This window comes from Delphinus delphis, chromosome 7 (assembly GCF_949987515.2).
Source record: "Delphinus delphis chromosome 7, mDelDel1.2, whole genome shotgun sequence".
Taxonomy (NCBI): domain Eukaryota; kingdom Metazoa; phylum Chordata; class Mammalia; order Artiodactyla; family Delphinidae; genus Delphinus; species Delphinus delphis.
In genome coordinates this window covers 43565693-43584256 of record NC_082689.1, presented here as the reverse complement: position 1 = coordinate 43584256, position 18564 = coordinate 43565693, and the positions used below count along the sequence as shown (strand labels likewise).

General features: G+C 39.2%; 1 long non-coding RNA gene and 1 pseudogene across 2 annotated transcripts in view; one reads left to right on the top strand and one right to left on the bottom strand.

Moving 5' to 3' along the window:
• LOC132428485 (uncharacterized) overlaps positions 1-18564 on the bottom strand; it is a 253274-nt gene that overhangs the window by 138691 nt on the left and 96019 nt on the right. The window lies entirely within an intron of this gene.
• On the top strand, positions 17446-18302 carry LOC132428733 (endonuclease V pseudogene; annotated as a pseudogene).

Genomic DNA, 18564 nt, shown 5'->3' with positions numbered 1-18564 from the left:
AGCTACATGTAAAAGAATGAAATTAGAACACTCCCTAACACCATACGCAAAAATAAACTCAAATGGGTTAGAGAACTAAATGTAAGACCGGACACTATAAAACTCTTAGAGGAAAACAGGAAGAACACTCTTTGACATAAATCACAGCAAGATCTTTTTTGATCCACCTCCTAGAGTAATGGAAATAAAAATAAACAAATGGGACCTAATGAAACTTCAAAGCTTTTGCACAGCAAAGGAAACTACAAGCAAGACGAAAAGGCAACCCTCGGAATGGGCAAAAATATTTGCAAACGAATCAACAGACAAAGGATAACTTCCAAAATATATAAACAGCTCATGCAGCTCAAAATTAAAAAAACAAACAACCCAATCCAAAAATGGGCAGAAGACCTAAATAGACATTTCTCCAAATAAGACATACAGACGGCCAAGAAGCACATGAAAAGCTGGTCAACATCACTAATTATTAGAGAAATGCAAATCAAAACTACAATGAGGTATCATCTCACACCAGCTAGAATGGACATCATCAGAAAATCTACAAACAACAAATGCTGGAGAGGGTGTGGAGAAAAGGGAACCCTCTTGTACTGTTGGTGGGAATGTAAATTGATACAGCCACTATGGAGAACAGTATGGAGGTTCCTTAAAAAACCAAAAATAGAATTACCATATGACCCAGCAATCCCACTACTGGGCATATACCCAGAGAAAACCATAATTCAAAAAGACACATGCACCCCAATGTTCATTGCAGCACTATTTACAATAGCCAGGTCATGGAAGCAACCTAAATGCCCATCGACAGATGAATGGATAAAGAAGATGTGGTACATATATACAATGGAATATTACTCAGCCCTAAAAAGGAATGAAATTGGGTCATTTGTAGAGACGTGGATGGATCCAGAGACTGTCATACAGAGTGAAGTCAGTCAGAAAGAGAAAAACAAATATTGTATATTAACGCATATATGTGGAACCTAGAAAAATGGTACAGATGAACCGGTTTGCTGGGCAGAAATTGAGACACAGATGTAGAGAACAAACGTATGGACACCAAGTGGGGAAAGTGGTGGCGGGGTGGTGGTGGTGGTGTGATAAATTGGGAGATTGGGATTGACATGTATACACTAATATGTATAAAATGAATAACTAATAAGAACCTGCTGTATAAAAAAATAAAATAAAACTCAAAGATTCAAAAAAAAAAAGGAAGTCTACCTTTGTGAAGTGCCTGGCAGTGTGCCCTTCTCTTTTATCATTTCAGCAAATCTTCACAACCACCCCACAGAAAGGCATCAGTTTCCCCACTTAAGAGGTAAGAAAACTGAGGGTCATAAACCTAAGTAATTATCACAAGTTCACCCCCTTGGAAAGTGATACTGCCATGTGGAATTACTAGCCAATGTTTGCGGCAAGCATTTTACAGCTTTGTGAGCACTCACACAGGGAGTGCCAGGCATTGAAATAAGCTCTTTACTATGTCATCTGACTAAAGTCTCACAACAGCCCCTTGTGATGTTTATGTATTGATAATATCATCATCTCCATAATGAAAACATGGAATTTTAGACTTCTTTTGTGCCTTTTCTGCTGTTTGTTACGTTTATTTTTTTGTTTTGTTTATCTCTGTAGACAGAAAGACCATTCAAAAAACAGAAGACAAATGGGTTTTTCTCACATATTATTTTTTGCAGTCCAAATTGTCAATAGATTTTCGGAGACAAGAGACTAATCATACTCTCACAACTCTTAGCATTTTTCCCCTATGGATTGAATGTAAAGTATTTCTGAGGGAGGATGGATGAGGGACCAAAGATGATAGCCCCACCTATCCTTGGAATTTTGTCAGGAAAAATAAACTGTAAGGTGATGCTTGATATCTTTGCTCTTACTCAAGGTTTAATTGGGTGGGAATACTGAGATAAGAGAGAAAATGTGCTTTTATTATTTTAACTTATCTGCACTTACCAGCATATACATGCAGCACTATTCTCAATGGTTTGTTCAGAAAATAAAGGAATTTATGGTTAAATAAAGCTATAGCTTGTGTCTCTAACAACCTATTCATCAAAAACTAGGCAGGAAGAATTGGGGGATATAGATAATAATAATAATAAAATTTAATGTGTAGGTTCTTTTGAAGATTTGTGAACAGACCTTCCAAATCACAGTAACATATTTTAATGTGCACACATTGGCTCAGTCATCCATCTCTGTCTCCAAACCTTCCTGGATGCCCTACCCAGTGTCTGGAAAACATTCCCATTCTCAGCTATATGAGCTCGTGCCTTTTCAATTGTTCAATCATCCCCCCAAATTATTACCTTTCAGGATGCTTTTGGTACTAACTAGAAGCATGATGGTAATTTCCTTTAGAATATCTGTCTGAAATAACCTTTTCAGACTGCATTTTCTTCACTTGTAAAATGAGAGTCTGGATTAGATCATCAGCAAGGTGTCGTCCAGGTCTTACATTTTATAGGTTTCTAGTATAATGTATTAAATCAACAAACGTATTGAGCACCTACTAATGTCAGGCTCTGTATCAGAAACTGGAGGAACCAGAATGCAGTCCCTCCCCTCAAACATCTTATTCTATAGCAAGGGGGAGGGGCTCAGAGATGGCTAATTATCATTCAATATCAAAAATGATGAAATCAAGGTATGTGCACAGAGATGTAGTGATCATGGTTAAGTAAAACACAGAAAAGATGACATCTGAGTTGAGTCTTGAGAGATGAGTTAATAGGCCCAGACACAGAGGGAAGAACCTTCTGCATAGAAAGAATAGCATAAGCAATGGCATAGGAACGTGAGAATACATGGGCAGAGAAAGAAGAGCACAGATGAGAGGAGCAGTAGAGCAGTAGGACAAGGACCATATCCTCTGAGAAGTCAGTCATCCAGTTTAAGTCATCTGGAGCTGCCATATAGAAATCCAACAACTGGATGGCTTAAACCAGGGGTCCCCAACCCCCGGGCCAAGGACCACTACCGGTTAGGAACCAGCAGGAGGTCAGCGCCGGGCGGGAGAGTGAGCGAAGTTTCATCTGCTGCTCCCCATCGCTCCCATTACCGCCTGAACCGCCCCCCACCACCCCCAGGTCCGTGGAAAAATTGTCTCCCACGAAACTGGTCCCTGGTGCCAAAAAGTTTGGGGACTGCTGGCTTAAACAACAAAAATTTATTTCCTCACAGTTCTGGAGGCTGGAAGTCCAAGATCAAGGAGTTGGCAGGTTTGGTTTCTCCTGAGGTCTCTGTCACTGGCTGCACTGTTTGGAAAACAGTGAGGAAAAGCCTCAGGGCAGCCAGAGTGGCTACCATCAGGTGCATATATTAAAACTCAGTCACCTCATTCATAAGAGAACCCTTATGACTGCCTCAGTCAAATGACTGCATATTTGATTTTACGTTCAATTTTGGAAAGCTGGTTTGTTTTGCCACTTTAGAACTGAAACCTTAAGCGTTTGGGAAGCCTACAGGGGAGATATGTCAATAACGATAAGAAATGGCTGCTGACAGATTGTATTTTTCAAAGATGGTCCCAGCAATCTCTCCCATCCCTCATGCTCTCCTGCAGTGTAACCTTGCCACTGCACCATTAGTAAGTAAACTCTAAATCTTGTTTCCTTGAATTTTGGGCTGAACTCATGACTCATTTGTTGCTAATAGAATGGTGTTGTATGATTTCTGAGGCCATGAGGAAAGGCCATGAAGCTTACACCTGTTTCTCACCCTCTGGAAGCCCCATTTTGGGGCTTTCCATCTCAGAACTCAGTCACCATGCTGTGCAAATCTTAAACCATGTTAAGAGGCCATGTGTAGGTGTTCCAGTCAATAGTTGCAGCTGAGACCAGCCTTTAGATGTCCCAGCCCAGGTGCCAGACAGGTGAGTGAGTGATCATGGAGTGAGATCCTCCAGTCCCAGCTGTTCCAGATTCCAGCTATTAAAGTCACTGCTAGTCACCTGAGTCTTCCTAGCTCAGGGGCCAGGCGTCGTAGAGCAGAGAACTGTCTCCACACACCCTTTCTTAATTCTTGATCTACAGTATCTGAGAGCATAATAAAATAATTTTTTATGCCACTAAATTTGGGGTGGTTTACTGCAGAGCAATAGTAACTTAGTGGGACAGTTAAACCACTAAGGGAACAAGATTTTTAAAAATACTTATAATAAGTAAAATGATGAACCAAAAAAGTATAGTCTGAGTCCATTTAGTATGGAAAAATAGCTCTGCACACCTCAATATTGTTCCTGAAAAGTTCCCTATTTACAGTACAGCATACTATGCTCACAATGATACTCCAGTCTCACTAAGAAAGTGTTAGATTTAGTTCAGGATATATAATTTTACAATGCAGGGGAAATAGATCATACATTTTAGAAAGAAAAACACCTTTCATTGGTTAATATTTAAAAAGATTGGTGCTTTAAAAGGAATAACATTTCCATTATCAGAAAAATTAAAACACATAAGTATTTTCATTCTTTGATAATACTGGATAAATTAGGCTTCATTATAATTTTTAACTGAATGTATTTCATATTTTTGGTGTTTGTGTTGCTTGTCAAGAGTAAGTCTTGGGAACTCGCATATTATTATTTATCCATTTATATACATTCTCTTTTTCAAAAGAGGATTTGAGGAGGCTTTGATGTTTGCTTAACCAGCTTCATACCCCAAACAGCATACTGTGTATAATGGAATCATTAAGAAATACTCTTCGACAATGGTGATGATGTTAAATTATGGCCTCTCTAGAGACGAGGGACTATGCCCTATTACTTGTTTATGTATCCCCAATATTGCCTAGTTCAATTCTTTGTAACAGAAGCTCAAAAGAGATTTGGTGAATTGAATTGACAGAATTGTGTTCAGATCTTTATATAACTTATGTCTAAAATTCCTCTCCAGAACACTACAGCGAAATCAGCAAAAAGGTCTGAAGTAATCATTATCCTCAAGTAATACCAAAAAGCCATGTAAAATACCACCCACTTCTAAAATGGATATACCTATGCATTACAATAAACACACCACATGATGGGCTTTTCTAATTTTATTTCCATGGAGTTTTACACCATTCAAGTGGTATTATAAAGAGCCCAATTATAGTTCAGGTCAGGACTAACATTGAATGAGGAGGATGGTGCGTGTGGTTACATGTGGTTGTGTGTACCTGTGCATGAGTATGTATGTTTAGAAGGGAAGCAGATTTATTAGCAGAAATAGGACTTCAGGTCTCATAATACCATCACAAATATTCTTTGCAAAGACCAGCAAAGCCAGGTCCTCTTCCCACCCTTTGAAGGTTCTCACCCTGCAGCTCCATATAGGACCCCCATTAGCATTCACCCTAGAGTGCTGGGTCCCTGACTAGAGACAGGTCAGGTGGAGGTTCCATTGTACAACTTAGGATTGCAGAGATGGACTGTTGACTGAAATTTTACCTTTGCTGGTCATTAAACTATATGCAGGCAGTGTGATCGCAGTTGGGGAGGCAATTAAAATTCAATTCAAAATACGTGGCTCCTGTCCTCCAGAATTTATAATCTAGTGGGAAAGACAGGCTCAGACATTTCTAGCCAGCCATAGTCATTTCTGACTATAGACATCAGATGCTAGTCTTTAAGTATGAGTGAAGTGCTGTGTGGGGATTCTGTGGAGGGAGGTCATTACCTCTGGTACTGTGAAGGAAAATACAGATCTCACTTGACTCTCAATTTTGACAGATGGCTCTGATTAGAACAGCTAGTGCTACGAACTGTAAAATGCTTTTAATAAAATAATTATAATAGCATTTAATTTATTGAACATACACAATGTCCAAGATTCTAGCATTATGCTATACACTTGACTGCATTTCTTATTTTACCCTTAAAAGAGCCCTAGAAGTAGGTACTATTATTATACTTGTTTTATAGATAAAGTAACTGAATTTTAAAGAAGTGACTTACCTAAGGTCACACAATTAGAAAATGGCAGAGCCAGGACATCCACAGAGTTCAGGATATTTCAAACCAAATTTTGCACTGCTCAATGTCAGGAAAATATCTGGGTTCCTTGCCTCCATAATATAATGATTCTGATATTTTAAAATATTTCTGTGTTCTGATTTCCCCTTACCCTCACGAAAGAAAAGAAATTTAACACAAGACTTAATTTGTAACTCAAGATTTATCTGTCTTTATCGATACAATAGAGTATTAGTTGTCTAACAATTTTTCTAGTTAATTGCTAATCAATTATATATTTCAGATTGCTTGTAATATGTTTCTTTAAGAAGAGTATAGAGAGCTTTATTGGTAGGTTACAATTATAAGATTATACAGTTCCCACCACTGATTTAAAAAGAATTAATGAAGGCTTATATGGCTGTTAGCATAACTGACACAACCTTGTGTTTTACAGTTCCTCCTGTCCTTTCACTGACCCTACCCAGGACTGTACTGTGTGGTAAATCACTTCTCTGTCGTCAAGGGCTTTGCAGTTAACAGGTATTGTTTAATAATCATTAGGACCAGGTGGCCTCTATGCTCTGTTAGTCCCCAAACAATGATGAAAACCCTTGCTGACGTATTCCTGGTGACCACGAGACTAGTTACCCACTCATAAATCTTGATTTAGGAATGCATGTCCTGCTTCCAAGCACCTACTTTCATACCCCAGGTTAACTATAAAATTATCCAATGACCCCTCAGTGGTGAGGAGTGCAGCTGTGAATGCTTCCAGATCATTGTCTACCCGATCCAGATCCTACCATGTGAGTAAGTTACCCTATGATAAACTGATCCAGTGATTATATGGAGCTGCCTGCCTCGATTTTTGGTCTCACAATGACTTCTCAGTTCTGTGGACACTTTCGTTCCCTCCATCTTCCAACAAGGCTCAAGTTTCAAGATGGCAAGGACATTATTTCAAAAATGTTAATTTCTAGTTCACTGGGGGCAGCAAGAACCTCTTCAGACATTTTATGTTCAAAAGTGTCAAAATTTCCTATACCAAAATAAACAGGCCACAATTTTTGAACAAGATTTCTATGGCACACGAGTTACATACCACACCACACCACATCAACCATTCCACCCACCTGGAGCAGGAGCAAAGAAGCTTCTGTAGCTTGTATTACTCCCTTCAAAGCCCAGGAGACCATAATCTCTTTCCACTTGAGAATAAAATTATAGCCTTTATCCAGTAGGTTAGTTTATCAACTGATCTCTGGTTTCCAAATTAATCAACAATTATACAAGTAGAGCACAATGCCAAAGAAAATGTACAAATGCATCTGGTATCCCAGATTGGATTAAGCAAAGAGCAAATTTAAGTATGTGCTTAAATAAATAGCATGTAAGCTGTCATTAGGAGAGAGAAGTATACTTTAATAAACTACATTACACTGATTTTATAAATCAGATTAAAACATTTTTTTGAAATATGTTTGAGAGGTTGAGGGGATGGGGAGGCATCATAACCTTTACAGAGGTTGAGGCCACTAAAGGCAACCAACCCTTCTTTATATCTCAGAGTAGAACAGTTTGTCATAGAATACAATTGATCAACCAGAATCCCTCTAAATTCTTTATTTGTGACAGATATTGGAAGCTTTTAATATAGTTCACAAAATGGTTCTAGTCAATAATGGGGTCTATTTCTAAGTACTTGTCCTCATGTGGTTTAGCGTTTCAACAGTGGGTTGCTTCGATTGAGGTTTCAATAGGAGAAATTGTGGACATGCTTCAGTGGATGTTTATTGAATTAATGAAACAGAAGCAACAGACCTGGATTCAAAACCCACTTTTTTTCATTTCTAACCTGTGACCTTGGATCACTTACCTTGAGCTTAGGTTTCTACGTCCATAAAATGAAAATCACATTATGTACTTCATGGGGTTGTTATGATGATTAAATGAGATAATGTAAGTGAGATTATCTCATTAAGGTAGTTGAATCTCTTATTTGGGGTTGGGAGGATTAGAAATGAGACACTTATTTAAGGAATTGTATTAAAATCCTTCATAACCTCCCCATAATGATTCATTCATTCATCATTAAAAGTATATAGAATACCTACAGTACAGTATTAGGTACAGAGAATCTTCCATGATAAAACCTTAGGAAAGAGGACTTTTATGTCCATTTGGAAATAGTTCACAAACTACAGAGTCTTTGATAGAGTCTGCAACAATTCATTGTAGTTTCAACCTAACTATCCCTCCCTGGTGCCGCCCCCCCAACTTTGAATAAGAGAGGGAGTGAGAGTGTCTGTTTTACACTTTACAATACAAATTACCTAGTGATTTTCAAAAAGCAAAGTTTAATAGCTTGGCACTTTTAGAGTCACAAAATAGGTGCAAATGTCAAAACTGCCCAACCAAAATGTCGCCCCCTCTGCGAACTCGCACCCAAAATGTCACCTCCTCTTGAAGGCACCCTCCTCTCTGGTCTCTAAGATTTCACAAATGCTGCTCCACCTGTCTGAATCATGCTCTCCTGACCTCCCTACCTCAGGTCATTGGCTCCTACCCAAACTTCAGGACTCTCTTCAGTCATTCTCTGTCCTGGGTGGCTCCTCTGTCCTCACTCCTACTGTCCCCAGTCTAAATAGGGGCCTTTCTCACCCTTATAGTAGGATATTAAAATGAAATCAAGTTTGTTTTTTTCTTAACTGGAAAGATCATTTAAAACGGGTTAGTAGTGGAAACAATCATTCACCTTTGAAGCAGATTCTTTTGCTTTAGGAAAATCACTAGAATACTTTTATAAACATAACAACCACCATTGTTCTTGGAGAAGAATATTAAGTCATCTTTAATCTGAAAGCTAGTACTTCAGACAGAGATGTGAAACAAGCCACTGATCATTGTACATTCTGTTGTCTTTAGCATAAATACACCCTTGCAGAGACAGAGACAGATAATGTTAAGTTTTTTCCTAAGTATTTAATCTTGCCTCTGAACCCACCTCCCACCCCTGACCCAGGAGATATGTATATCTTTTATAAAAGAATTTTTTTCTCACAGACTGGTTTGGAACAGTCCATTTTGGGCTTTCACTTAACATCGTGTTAGAGTGAAGATCTGGGATGGCCTTGGAACAGCTTTACCGTGGCTGAACTCTTGGCAACGCATCTATGGGTTTTTTTATTGAATAACCCAGACTTTGAAGTATGTCTTCTAAACTGTGGCATTGTCTTGTCTATTCCCCTGAGGCTGGGTGAGGGTGAAGGAATTGGGTGTTTCCACTGTCAATCATCCTTCGGTGGGAGATGAGGTAGGCCTGGGCAGGGACTGGGAGAGGGCAGACTTCTTCCCAGTTAATAGACAAAGGAGGGGTAAGTGTAGAAACTCCACAATGTGTAGATAACTGGGGTGACCTGACACATGGAACAGTCTCTGACATACAATATCAATTTATTTATATTTAATATTGATGGAAGATCCTAAGAGTAGCAAGTCTCTTTTAATGGCAGCTGAGTTAAAAGGTACTTTCTATGTTGTGCTTGAATTATCCCTAAGCCTTCAGTTAAGCGTTAAGTATTTCAGTAGGCTTGGCTGTGCTCTAGGGAATTAAGGGAGAACTTTGTGCACGCATCTAGTGTGAAGCAAAGAAGAGCAGCAGCAGCACTAAAAGGCACTTACAGGACATCAAAAAATAAACTGTGGAATATGGAGCTCTAACGTCCAGATCAAGATGGCTAGTCAATTGGTCAATGATCATCAGACAGATTGTGGAACATGGAAGTGTTCCTTGGAGATTTATAGAACTTATTTGGGAAGCAAATCCAGTAAAAGAACAGATTTCCCACAGTTCTCCCCGAGGGCTATTGCTATTGTTTGTGGGAATATTGATAGAAAAGTATGTGCTTTTTAAAGGTTAAAAAACTTGGACTCCACTCTTCATTTTGTCTTTTCTACAGAACCATCAACTTATTGACAATAAGGACTGTGTCTCTTTTATCTTTGCATCATCACAGTTTCTAGAACAGTGTCTGGAACACAATAGGTGCTCAAAAATATTTGCTGAGTTACACGTGCATAAAGTCTGTCACAATATTGTCTTCAACTTGATGAGTTGACTTAGGTCAATAGTCATTTAAAACTGGTTGTGAAACTGGAAACCAAAAAACTCCCAGAAGAAAACATAGGCAGAACACTCTTTGACATAAATTGTAGCAATATTTTTTGGATCTGTTTCCTAAGGCAAAGGAAACAAAAGCAAAAATAAACAAGTGGGTCCTGATTAAACTTAAAAGCTTTTGTACAGCAAAGGAAACCATCGACAAAATGAAAACACAACCTACTGAATGGAAGAAAATATTTGCAAATGATGACCAATAAGAGGTTAATATCCAAAATATACAAACAGCTCATACAACTCAATATCAAAAAACCTCAAACAACCCTATTAAAAAATGGGCATAAGACCTGAATAGATATTTTTCCAAAGAAGACATACAGATAGCCAACACAGATGTGAAAAGATGCTCAACACTGCTAATCACTAGAGAAATGCAAATCAAAATCACAATGAGATATCACCTCACACCTGTCAGAATGTCTAAAAGACCATAAATAACAAATGTTGGTGAGGATGTGGAGAAAAGGGAACCCTTGTACACTGTTGGTAGGAATACAAAGTAGTGCAGTTCCTATGGAAAACATTACAGAAGTTCCTCAAAAACACTAAAAATAGAACTACCAGATGATCCAGCAATTTCATTCCTAGGTATATATCCAAAGAAAACAAAAACAATTTAAAAAGATACATGCACCCCAATGTTCATAGCAGCATTATTTACAATAGCCAAGATATGGAAGCAACTTAAGTATCCGTCAACAGATGAATGGATAAAGAAGATGTGATACACACACACACACACACACACACACACACACACACAATACGGAACGAAATACTACTCAGCCATAAAAAAAGAATGAAAGTTTGCCATTTGCAACAACATGGATGGACCTAGAGGGTACTATGCCTAGTGAAATAAGTCAGATAGAGATAGACAAATACTGTATGTTATCACTTGTATGTGGAATCTAAAAAATAAAACGAATGAATATAACAAAACAGAAACAGACTCACAGATATAGAGTACAAACTAATGGTTACCAGTGGTGAGAGGGAAGTGGGGAGGGGCAAGATAAGGGTAGGGTTTTAAGAGGTACAAACTACTATGTATAAAATAAATAGGAAAAAGGATACATTGTACAGCACAGGGAATATAGTGAATATTTTATAATAACTTTAAATGGAGTATAACCTATAAAAATTTTGAATCACTGTGTTATATACCTGAAACTAATATAATATTGTAAACCAACAATACCTCAATTAAAAAAACTGGTTATTAGAAATATACTGAAATAGAATTAATAAGATACCTTGATACTCTCTATTGTAAGGCTGTTGCTATAACTTTCAAATGGGAAAATATGTTTTAAGCACAGATTCCTGCAAAAAGCTGCACAATCATCACACATTGCCAGAGAATCAGGAAACCAGAAGAGACCTGAAGGCTATTTAGTTCGCTCACTTTATGAATGAAGAAATTAAAGTCTGGAGTGAAAAAGTAAGTTGTCCAGAGTCACACATCTCACCAATGGTGGAGCCAGGGCTAGGTTGCACCTGTTCTGATTCAGTGCTCTTCTTCTTAGTACTACATCATACACTTCTACTAAATCATACCAGTCATGGGTCCGTGGCTAGATGGGCAGTTGATAGTATTTATTTGTATTTTATGTTTAAAAAATACTCTGAAACAATAGATGGTGTCGAGATTTTTTTACATCATACTTTGCTTGATTTTATGAGCATTGAAGATCCTTAAAAGTCCTAAACAGTGATTTTCATACCTGGCTCTAAAAAGACCTATGCCAGGGTCCTAGCCCAAGCCAGCAGGACTCAGGCATTGGTATTTTTGAAAAAGCTTCCCCAAATGTTTATAATTGCAACCAAGATTGAAAATCATTGTTCTAAAATAGTTTTATTTAATGTCCTTATCCATTTTTCAATCGCTTTGTTTACATTTCCCAACTTCTCCCTGATGTCCTCCTCTATGATTAACTGGGAGACACAGAATGCACAGTCCTCATTTGGATTTCCCTGATGACCAGTGGGAACTTCCTAAATTAGTGCAGTTCAATGCTAAAACCACTTAATTTACACTAAACACAAAAGACATTTCCACCTGCTTGGGACAACACAGTACTGCATTATTTTAGAGAATATGTTTCCATAGAATCACATGATCAGCAAGAAGCATATCATTTCAAACCTCAGCCACTAGGGAAATTTTTACCTATAGTGCATGTCCTCTTTGTTCAAAATCATCAAGGAGAAGTATTTTGTATTTTCTTTTGTTATTCTTTGCCACACTGCTGAGAATGTTCTTTACTTAACCAATTTAATGTAACTGCTGTCTTCTGTGGAAATGAAGAACAATGAATAGATTGCCTGTTTACGTATCTTTTCTTTAGTTGTGGACTCACAAATTCGAAACTTAGCCTTCTTTTCTTCAGGCTAATAATAACTTAACCTGTCATTATGGCCTATATTTTATAAGCATTTATAGTTTTCATTCCTTCTCTCTGAACATAATTAGAGCACTGTGTAATAAAATAGTTATTTACCTTTGCTTTAGCATGTCGTCTAAAGGTGAAAAATGCAGTGAGGTCAACATTTTTAAGTATCATTACCTTCATACTCAAATACTTTCCATTTTATACCTTACTTTTCAATTTTAAGACATAAAATACAGTTACTGGGTAATAAATTATAATTATCTTACCTTGTATCTGAAAATAGAATGCAAACATAAAGCTTTCTTGCTTTGGTAATTTCTGTAATTTATACACAGCATTGATGAGGCCCTAGGTATAATTCAAATTTACAGACTGCACCCAAAATACCATAAACATAAGCTTTTCTCAGAGCAAATCGTCACTGAAGCGCCAGCTCAGACAACAGAATTAGTCATTAACTCTTCAGGCAGCCTTTACATTTTCTTTATATAGTGTTATCTATACTCATCGTAATATTGTGCCATTTTTACCAGCTAGTTAAGATTTCATTGTATAAACAGTAGCTGAATATATTCATGTCAAAGATAATCATTCCTTTAAAAGGTTTCTTTGTCAGGTGTTCATTAAAGTGGATTTCACATCAAAATGATAGTCACTAATATAAGGCAAACATCTTACCCATTTGGCAGGTCTTTTTAAAAATTTAATTTTATTAGCACTGTATCAAATCCTCAGCCTATATTATATATTATATCTCCTTAAGAGCACAAAAATCTGTTTTATGAATGCACACAGTTGATGGGCATCCAAAGCGGAATAATCTGTGTATCATTTACAAATACAGGAGACCACAATAGAAGTGATGCTGCTCATGAATGTATCAGAAATTCACCATTAAAAATATCTATTTTCACCAATGGTATACTTTGTAAACAGTGCTTCCACTTTTCTTAATATTGGCCTTCAGAAATTCATTTTTTGATAAATTCCCTAAATAAAGGCTTCTTCCCAGCTGATGTTTACCACTCCGGGCTGCATGAAGCACTGGCATTTTGCTTCAAGACAGGAGGTAACAGGAATAAATACAGCACCAGCTACATTTCCTCTGCATCAGATATGTGAATGTTTTGAGCATTGTAATGGGTAGCGTGGGTGACACAGAATTTCACAAAATCGCCCACACAAAGAGCAGCCCTTCTTCAGAAGGCACAGCAGACACCATTTTGTCTCATTCCAAAGCAGTTCACAACCTTCTCCAGTTTTTCAGTTGAAGCTTTCAGACACAAAGTTTTTAATCTAAACCTGATGGGACATGATGAATTTTTAGGAGAGTAATTTGATTTCTAGACAGTAGGAGGGAGAATAGAAAAGGGCAAGAATTGAGGTCACAGCTGTAAATATCTCTGAGTTCTCTGAAGGAGTAAATTAAAGTGAGAATAGCCTTTATTTTTAGTCACATAGACACTTATAGGCATTAAATTAATGCCAGTGTAAGATTTCATTCTTACATTTCTTCATAGGAGGGATCCATATTTGCCCTGGGGGCTTGGTGGCAAAGGGGTCAGGGTAGGGGTAAGTCATGAAACCCACTCCATGTCTTTCTGTGGAGATACGTGAGAAACCAGTTGTGGGCTGCTGCCTACGAAGCCCCGCCCACTAAGAAGACCTCTTGGGATTCTGATTGGCCTATGAATGTGTTAATCACAATTATATCAATATATGCTGTGCTGTAGCTGTTTGTGGGGAAATTTTAAGGGATTTTTAGCTTTGCTTGCTTTTGCTTTAGATTTTGGCAAGCCAAAGGATATATCTAAGTGAGAGCTGGCTTTTAACATTGTAACCTGACTCTTCCCAAATTTACCGTCACTGCTTAAAACATTTTGGCATATATTATTAGAATTCCCTTCTACTCCAACAGCTCATCTTTTTCTATATCCTGAGTACTATCAATCTTCATCCTTTGAGGGAAGATTTTATTTTGTGTATGTATTTGTTTCTTATTGTGGAAAACAGACATAACAAAATTTGTCATTTTAAAGTGTACAATTTAGTGGCATTTAGTGCCTTCACAATGTTGTGCAACCATTACTACCGATCTAGTTCTAGAACATTTTCATCACCCCTGCTCAAAAAGCAGTCACTCCACATTACCCCCTCCCCTAGCCCCTGACAACGGCTAATCTGCCATCTCTATGGATTGGCCTATTCTGGATATTTCACATAAACGGAACCATACAATATGTGTCCTTTTGTGTCTGCTTTCTTTCACATGTAATGTTTTTGAGGGTCATCCATGTTGTGTCTGTATTTGTTTTGAAGCAACAGGAAGTCAAATAGAGCCTAGTCTGGTCAGTTGGCTGAGTATATACTGTTTGAAAAGAGTTTAAGTGATATTACAAAGTAAATGAGATTAATTTTCCTATGTGCTCATGTCTTGTTTTCTTACCCTTGAATATATAGGTTCTATTTACACTAAAAAACAAAAAACAAAAAAACCCCACACCAAATAAACACCACAATACATTATTACCTATACTCAGAATATAATTATTGCTTCATTACTGCCAAGTAAACTTAGGTTCTCTTTTTCGGGCGTAGGAGTTGGCCAAAGCATGTGATGCTGAAGATGTTACACAGAAACTGACATCCCCCTAATGAAAAATATGAGGTACTGTATCTGAATCCAGATCTTAGGTGACTATAAGGCAAAGTATTCAAGTTACGCTTTTGTAGCCTCTCTTTGTAACATACTCCCTTTTAATTGCCCACTCTCCTAGTTCTCCCATTAAGGTGAAATATCTAGTTAATAATATAAATTCACTCTAAAATATTTATGACTTAATGAATTTAGAAACTAATGAAGATATCCTTGCTTAATTCTACAAATTAATTAACTTTTGATCAATAAGTGGAGAGAGATGTTAAGGGAAGGATCCCTTCTTGTTCTCTCAAATCACACCACATGGACCAGTGTGGTTCTCAAACTTCTTTGTGTCTAAGAATCACTAGGATATTTGTTTTAAAATATAAATTTCTAGACCCCAGAAATTCTGATTCAGTCTGGGTGAGAAGCAGAAATCTCTACTTTCAATAACTATCCTAGGTTCGTTGTCCTCAGACTTTAGTGTGTATCAGAATCACTCTGAGGGCTTGTTAAAACACAGATTTCTGGACCTCAATCTAGAGTTTCTGATTCATAGGTCTGGAGTGGGGCCTGAGAGTTTACCTAACAAGATCCCAGGTGATGCTGATGTTGCTGGTTGGGGACCATGTTTTGAGAACCACAGTCTTAGGTGATTCTAAAATAACTGTGCCTTGGCTACATTTGGAACCATACTGATAAACTAATCACAATTCTGCAAATCAAGCTAAGCCTGTATGGCAGCCTGTGATAAAAGGGCTTGGCTTTCACAGGGGTGGAATAAAATAAATCTTTGTCCCTAGCTGTGGAAGCATCAATAATTTTCACAAACAATTTTAATAGGGTACTATTTTAATCTAAAATATCAGTTAAGGACCTAAAACCAATGCACAAAAAACAATATTTTCTTCTTTCAGGTGTACATACAAAAATTTGTAAATTACTGTTACAGACTTCATTTAAAATAATTTATATATAAAAAAATAACTGGGGACTTCCCTGGTTGTGCAGTAGTTAAGAATCAGCCTGCCAATGCAGGGGACACGGGTTTGAGCCCTGGTCTGGGAAGACCCCACATGCCGCAGAGCAACTAAGCCCACGCGCCACAACTACTGAGCCTGCGCCCTAGAGCCCGCGAGCCACAACTACTGAGCCAGTGTGCTGCAACTACTGAAGCCCATGTGCCTAGAGCCCCTGCTCCGCAACAAGAGAAGCCACCGCAATGAGAAGCCTGCGCACCACAAAGAAGAGTAGCCCCGGCTAGCCGCAACTACAGAAAGCCCGCGCGTAGCGACAAAGACCCAACACAGCCAAAACTAAATAAAATTTAAAAAAAAAACAACAAAAAAAACTGAAGCACTTAAGAAAATCACTGTTTAATGGCTTGGGGTTTCGATAGAAAACTGATTCAGGGGTACAGCCTACTGGATAATTCTGAGATTGCAAAGGAAAAAATTGTCATGGGAGTTTTAACATTTAATATCATTCTTTTATGTATTAATTTCTTTCCATGTTTCTTTATAAGGATGGTATAATGGAAACATCATGGACTTTGGAGGTTCAAGATCTTTCTTTGCCTTGTGACTTTCCTTGCTATATGACCTTGGGCAAGTTACTCAAGCTTCAGGTTCCTACACTGTATAATGGGGTAACACAATAATTACTAGCCAGCAGAGCTATTATGATAATTAGGAAATAAAACATTTAAATTTCCAGCATAATGTTGGACTTATTGCAGAAACTATGTCCTTTACACACACACACACACACACACACACACACACACACACACACACATACCAACAAACATAAAAGAAAAAAACTCTGTTTCTGACCTTTCTATACATGTTCCCTAAACTTAATTCTGCTTTGAAGCAACATTTACCAGCACATGTGGGAACTCCATGTTGGTGTTCCTCTGCATTTTGACTTCTGATAGTTCTATGCTTTAAGTTCTATGAGTTAGGGAAAACCAGGCAGTGGAAGAGCCTCATCACCTTTTGCTGGTATTAAAACTTGATGATGGGGCTTCCCCGGTGGCGCTGTGGTTGAGAGTAAGCCTGCCGATGCAGGGGACACGGGTTCGTGCCCCGGTCCGGGAAGATCCCACATGCCGCGGAGCGGCTGGGCCAGTGAGCCATGGCCGCTGAACCTGCGCGTCTGGAGCCTGTGCTCCGCAACGGGAGAGGCCACAACAGTGAGAGGCCTGCGTACCGCAAAAAAACAAAAAACAAAAAACTTAATGATGGAGGGCCGTGCCATGGCCCGAAAGGCGGCTGGGAGGCCGCCAGAGGAAACACTGTCGCTCTGGAAACTGGAGCAAGCCCTGTTAAAGACCCTTGTCGTGGACCGGGACACGGAGGCGTGGCAACGAGACCCCGCCTTTTCAGGCCTGCAGAGGGTCGGGGGCGTGGACGTGTCCTTTGTGAAGGGCGACGGTGTCAGCACCTGTGCCTCCCTGGTGTACCCTGTGCTCGAGGTGATGTATGAGGACTGTCGCATGGTGAGCCTGACAGGCCCCTGTGTGTCAGGCTTCCTGGCCTTCCAAGAGGTGCCCTTCCTGGTGGATGTGGTACAGTGGCTGTGGCAGAAGGAGCCCCGCCTCATGCCCCAGGTCCTTTTTGTGGATGGAAATGGGGTGCTCCACCACCGAGGCTTTGGGGTGGCCTGCCACCTTGGTGTCCTCACATACCTGTCCAGCATCGGGGTGGCTAAGAAACCCCTGCAGGTGGACGGGCTGGAGAACAACGCTCTGCACAAGGAGAAGATACGGCTCCTGAAGGCTGGAGGAGACTCATTTCCTCTGATGGGCGGTTCTGGGACCATCCTGGGCATGGCGCTGAAGAGCCATGACCACAGCACCAAGCCCCTCTATGTCTCTGTGGGCCACAAAATGAGCCTGAAGGCAGCCGTGCGCCTGAGCCACGGCTGCTGCAAGTTTCAGATCCTGGAGCCCCTGCACCAGGCTGACATCCGCTCCCCAGACTACATCCGCAGGACCCTGGGAGTCCAAGGGGCCCCTGCCTTGCGGCCGAAAGGAGCAAGAAGGCACAGAGGCCAAAGCCGTGCCCCCAGGGAGTCTCAGAAGAGCCCGCAGATTTAGAAATTATCCATTGACTTTCTGCCATGGGGCTTGAGAGTTCGTCCCCTCTCACATAGCCTCTCATACACTTTCCTTCCACCCATCTTCTCATTTTCATTGAATCAGAATTCAATGTCTGCGTTATTCTTTCTTTGCACATACTACTCAAAGCTGAGTAATGTAATGTGATTACATCTCCTTTTTGTACAACCTCTTATTTTTCCTGCACTTGATAACTGCCTCATGTTTTGGGTTTGGTTTATTTTCTCTGTATCCATTCCTTATTCCAAAACCCTG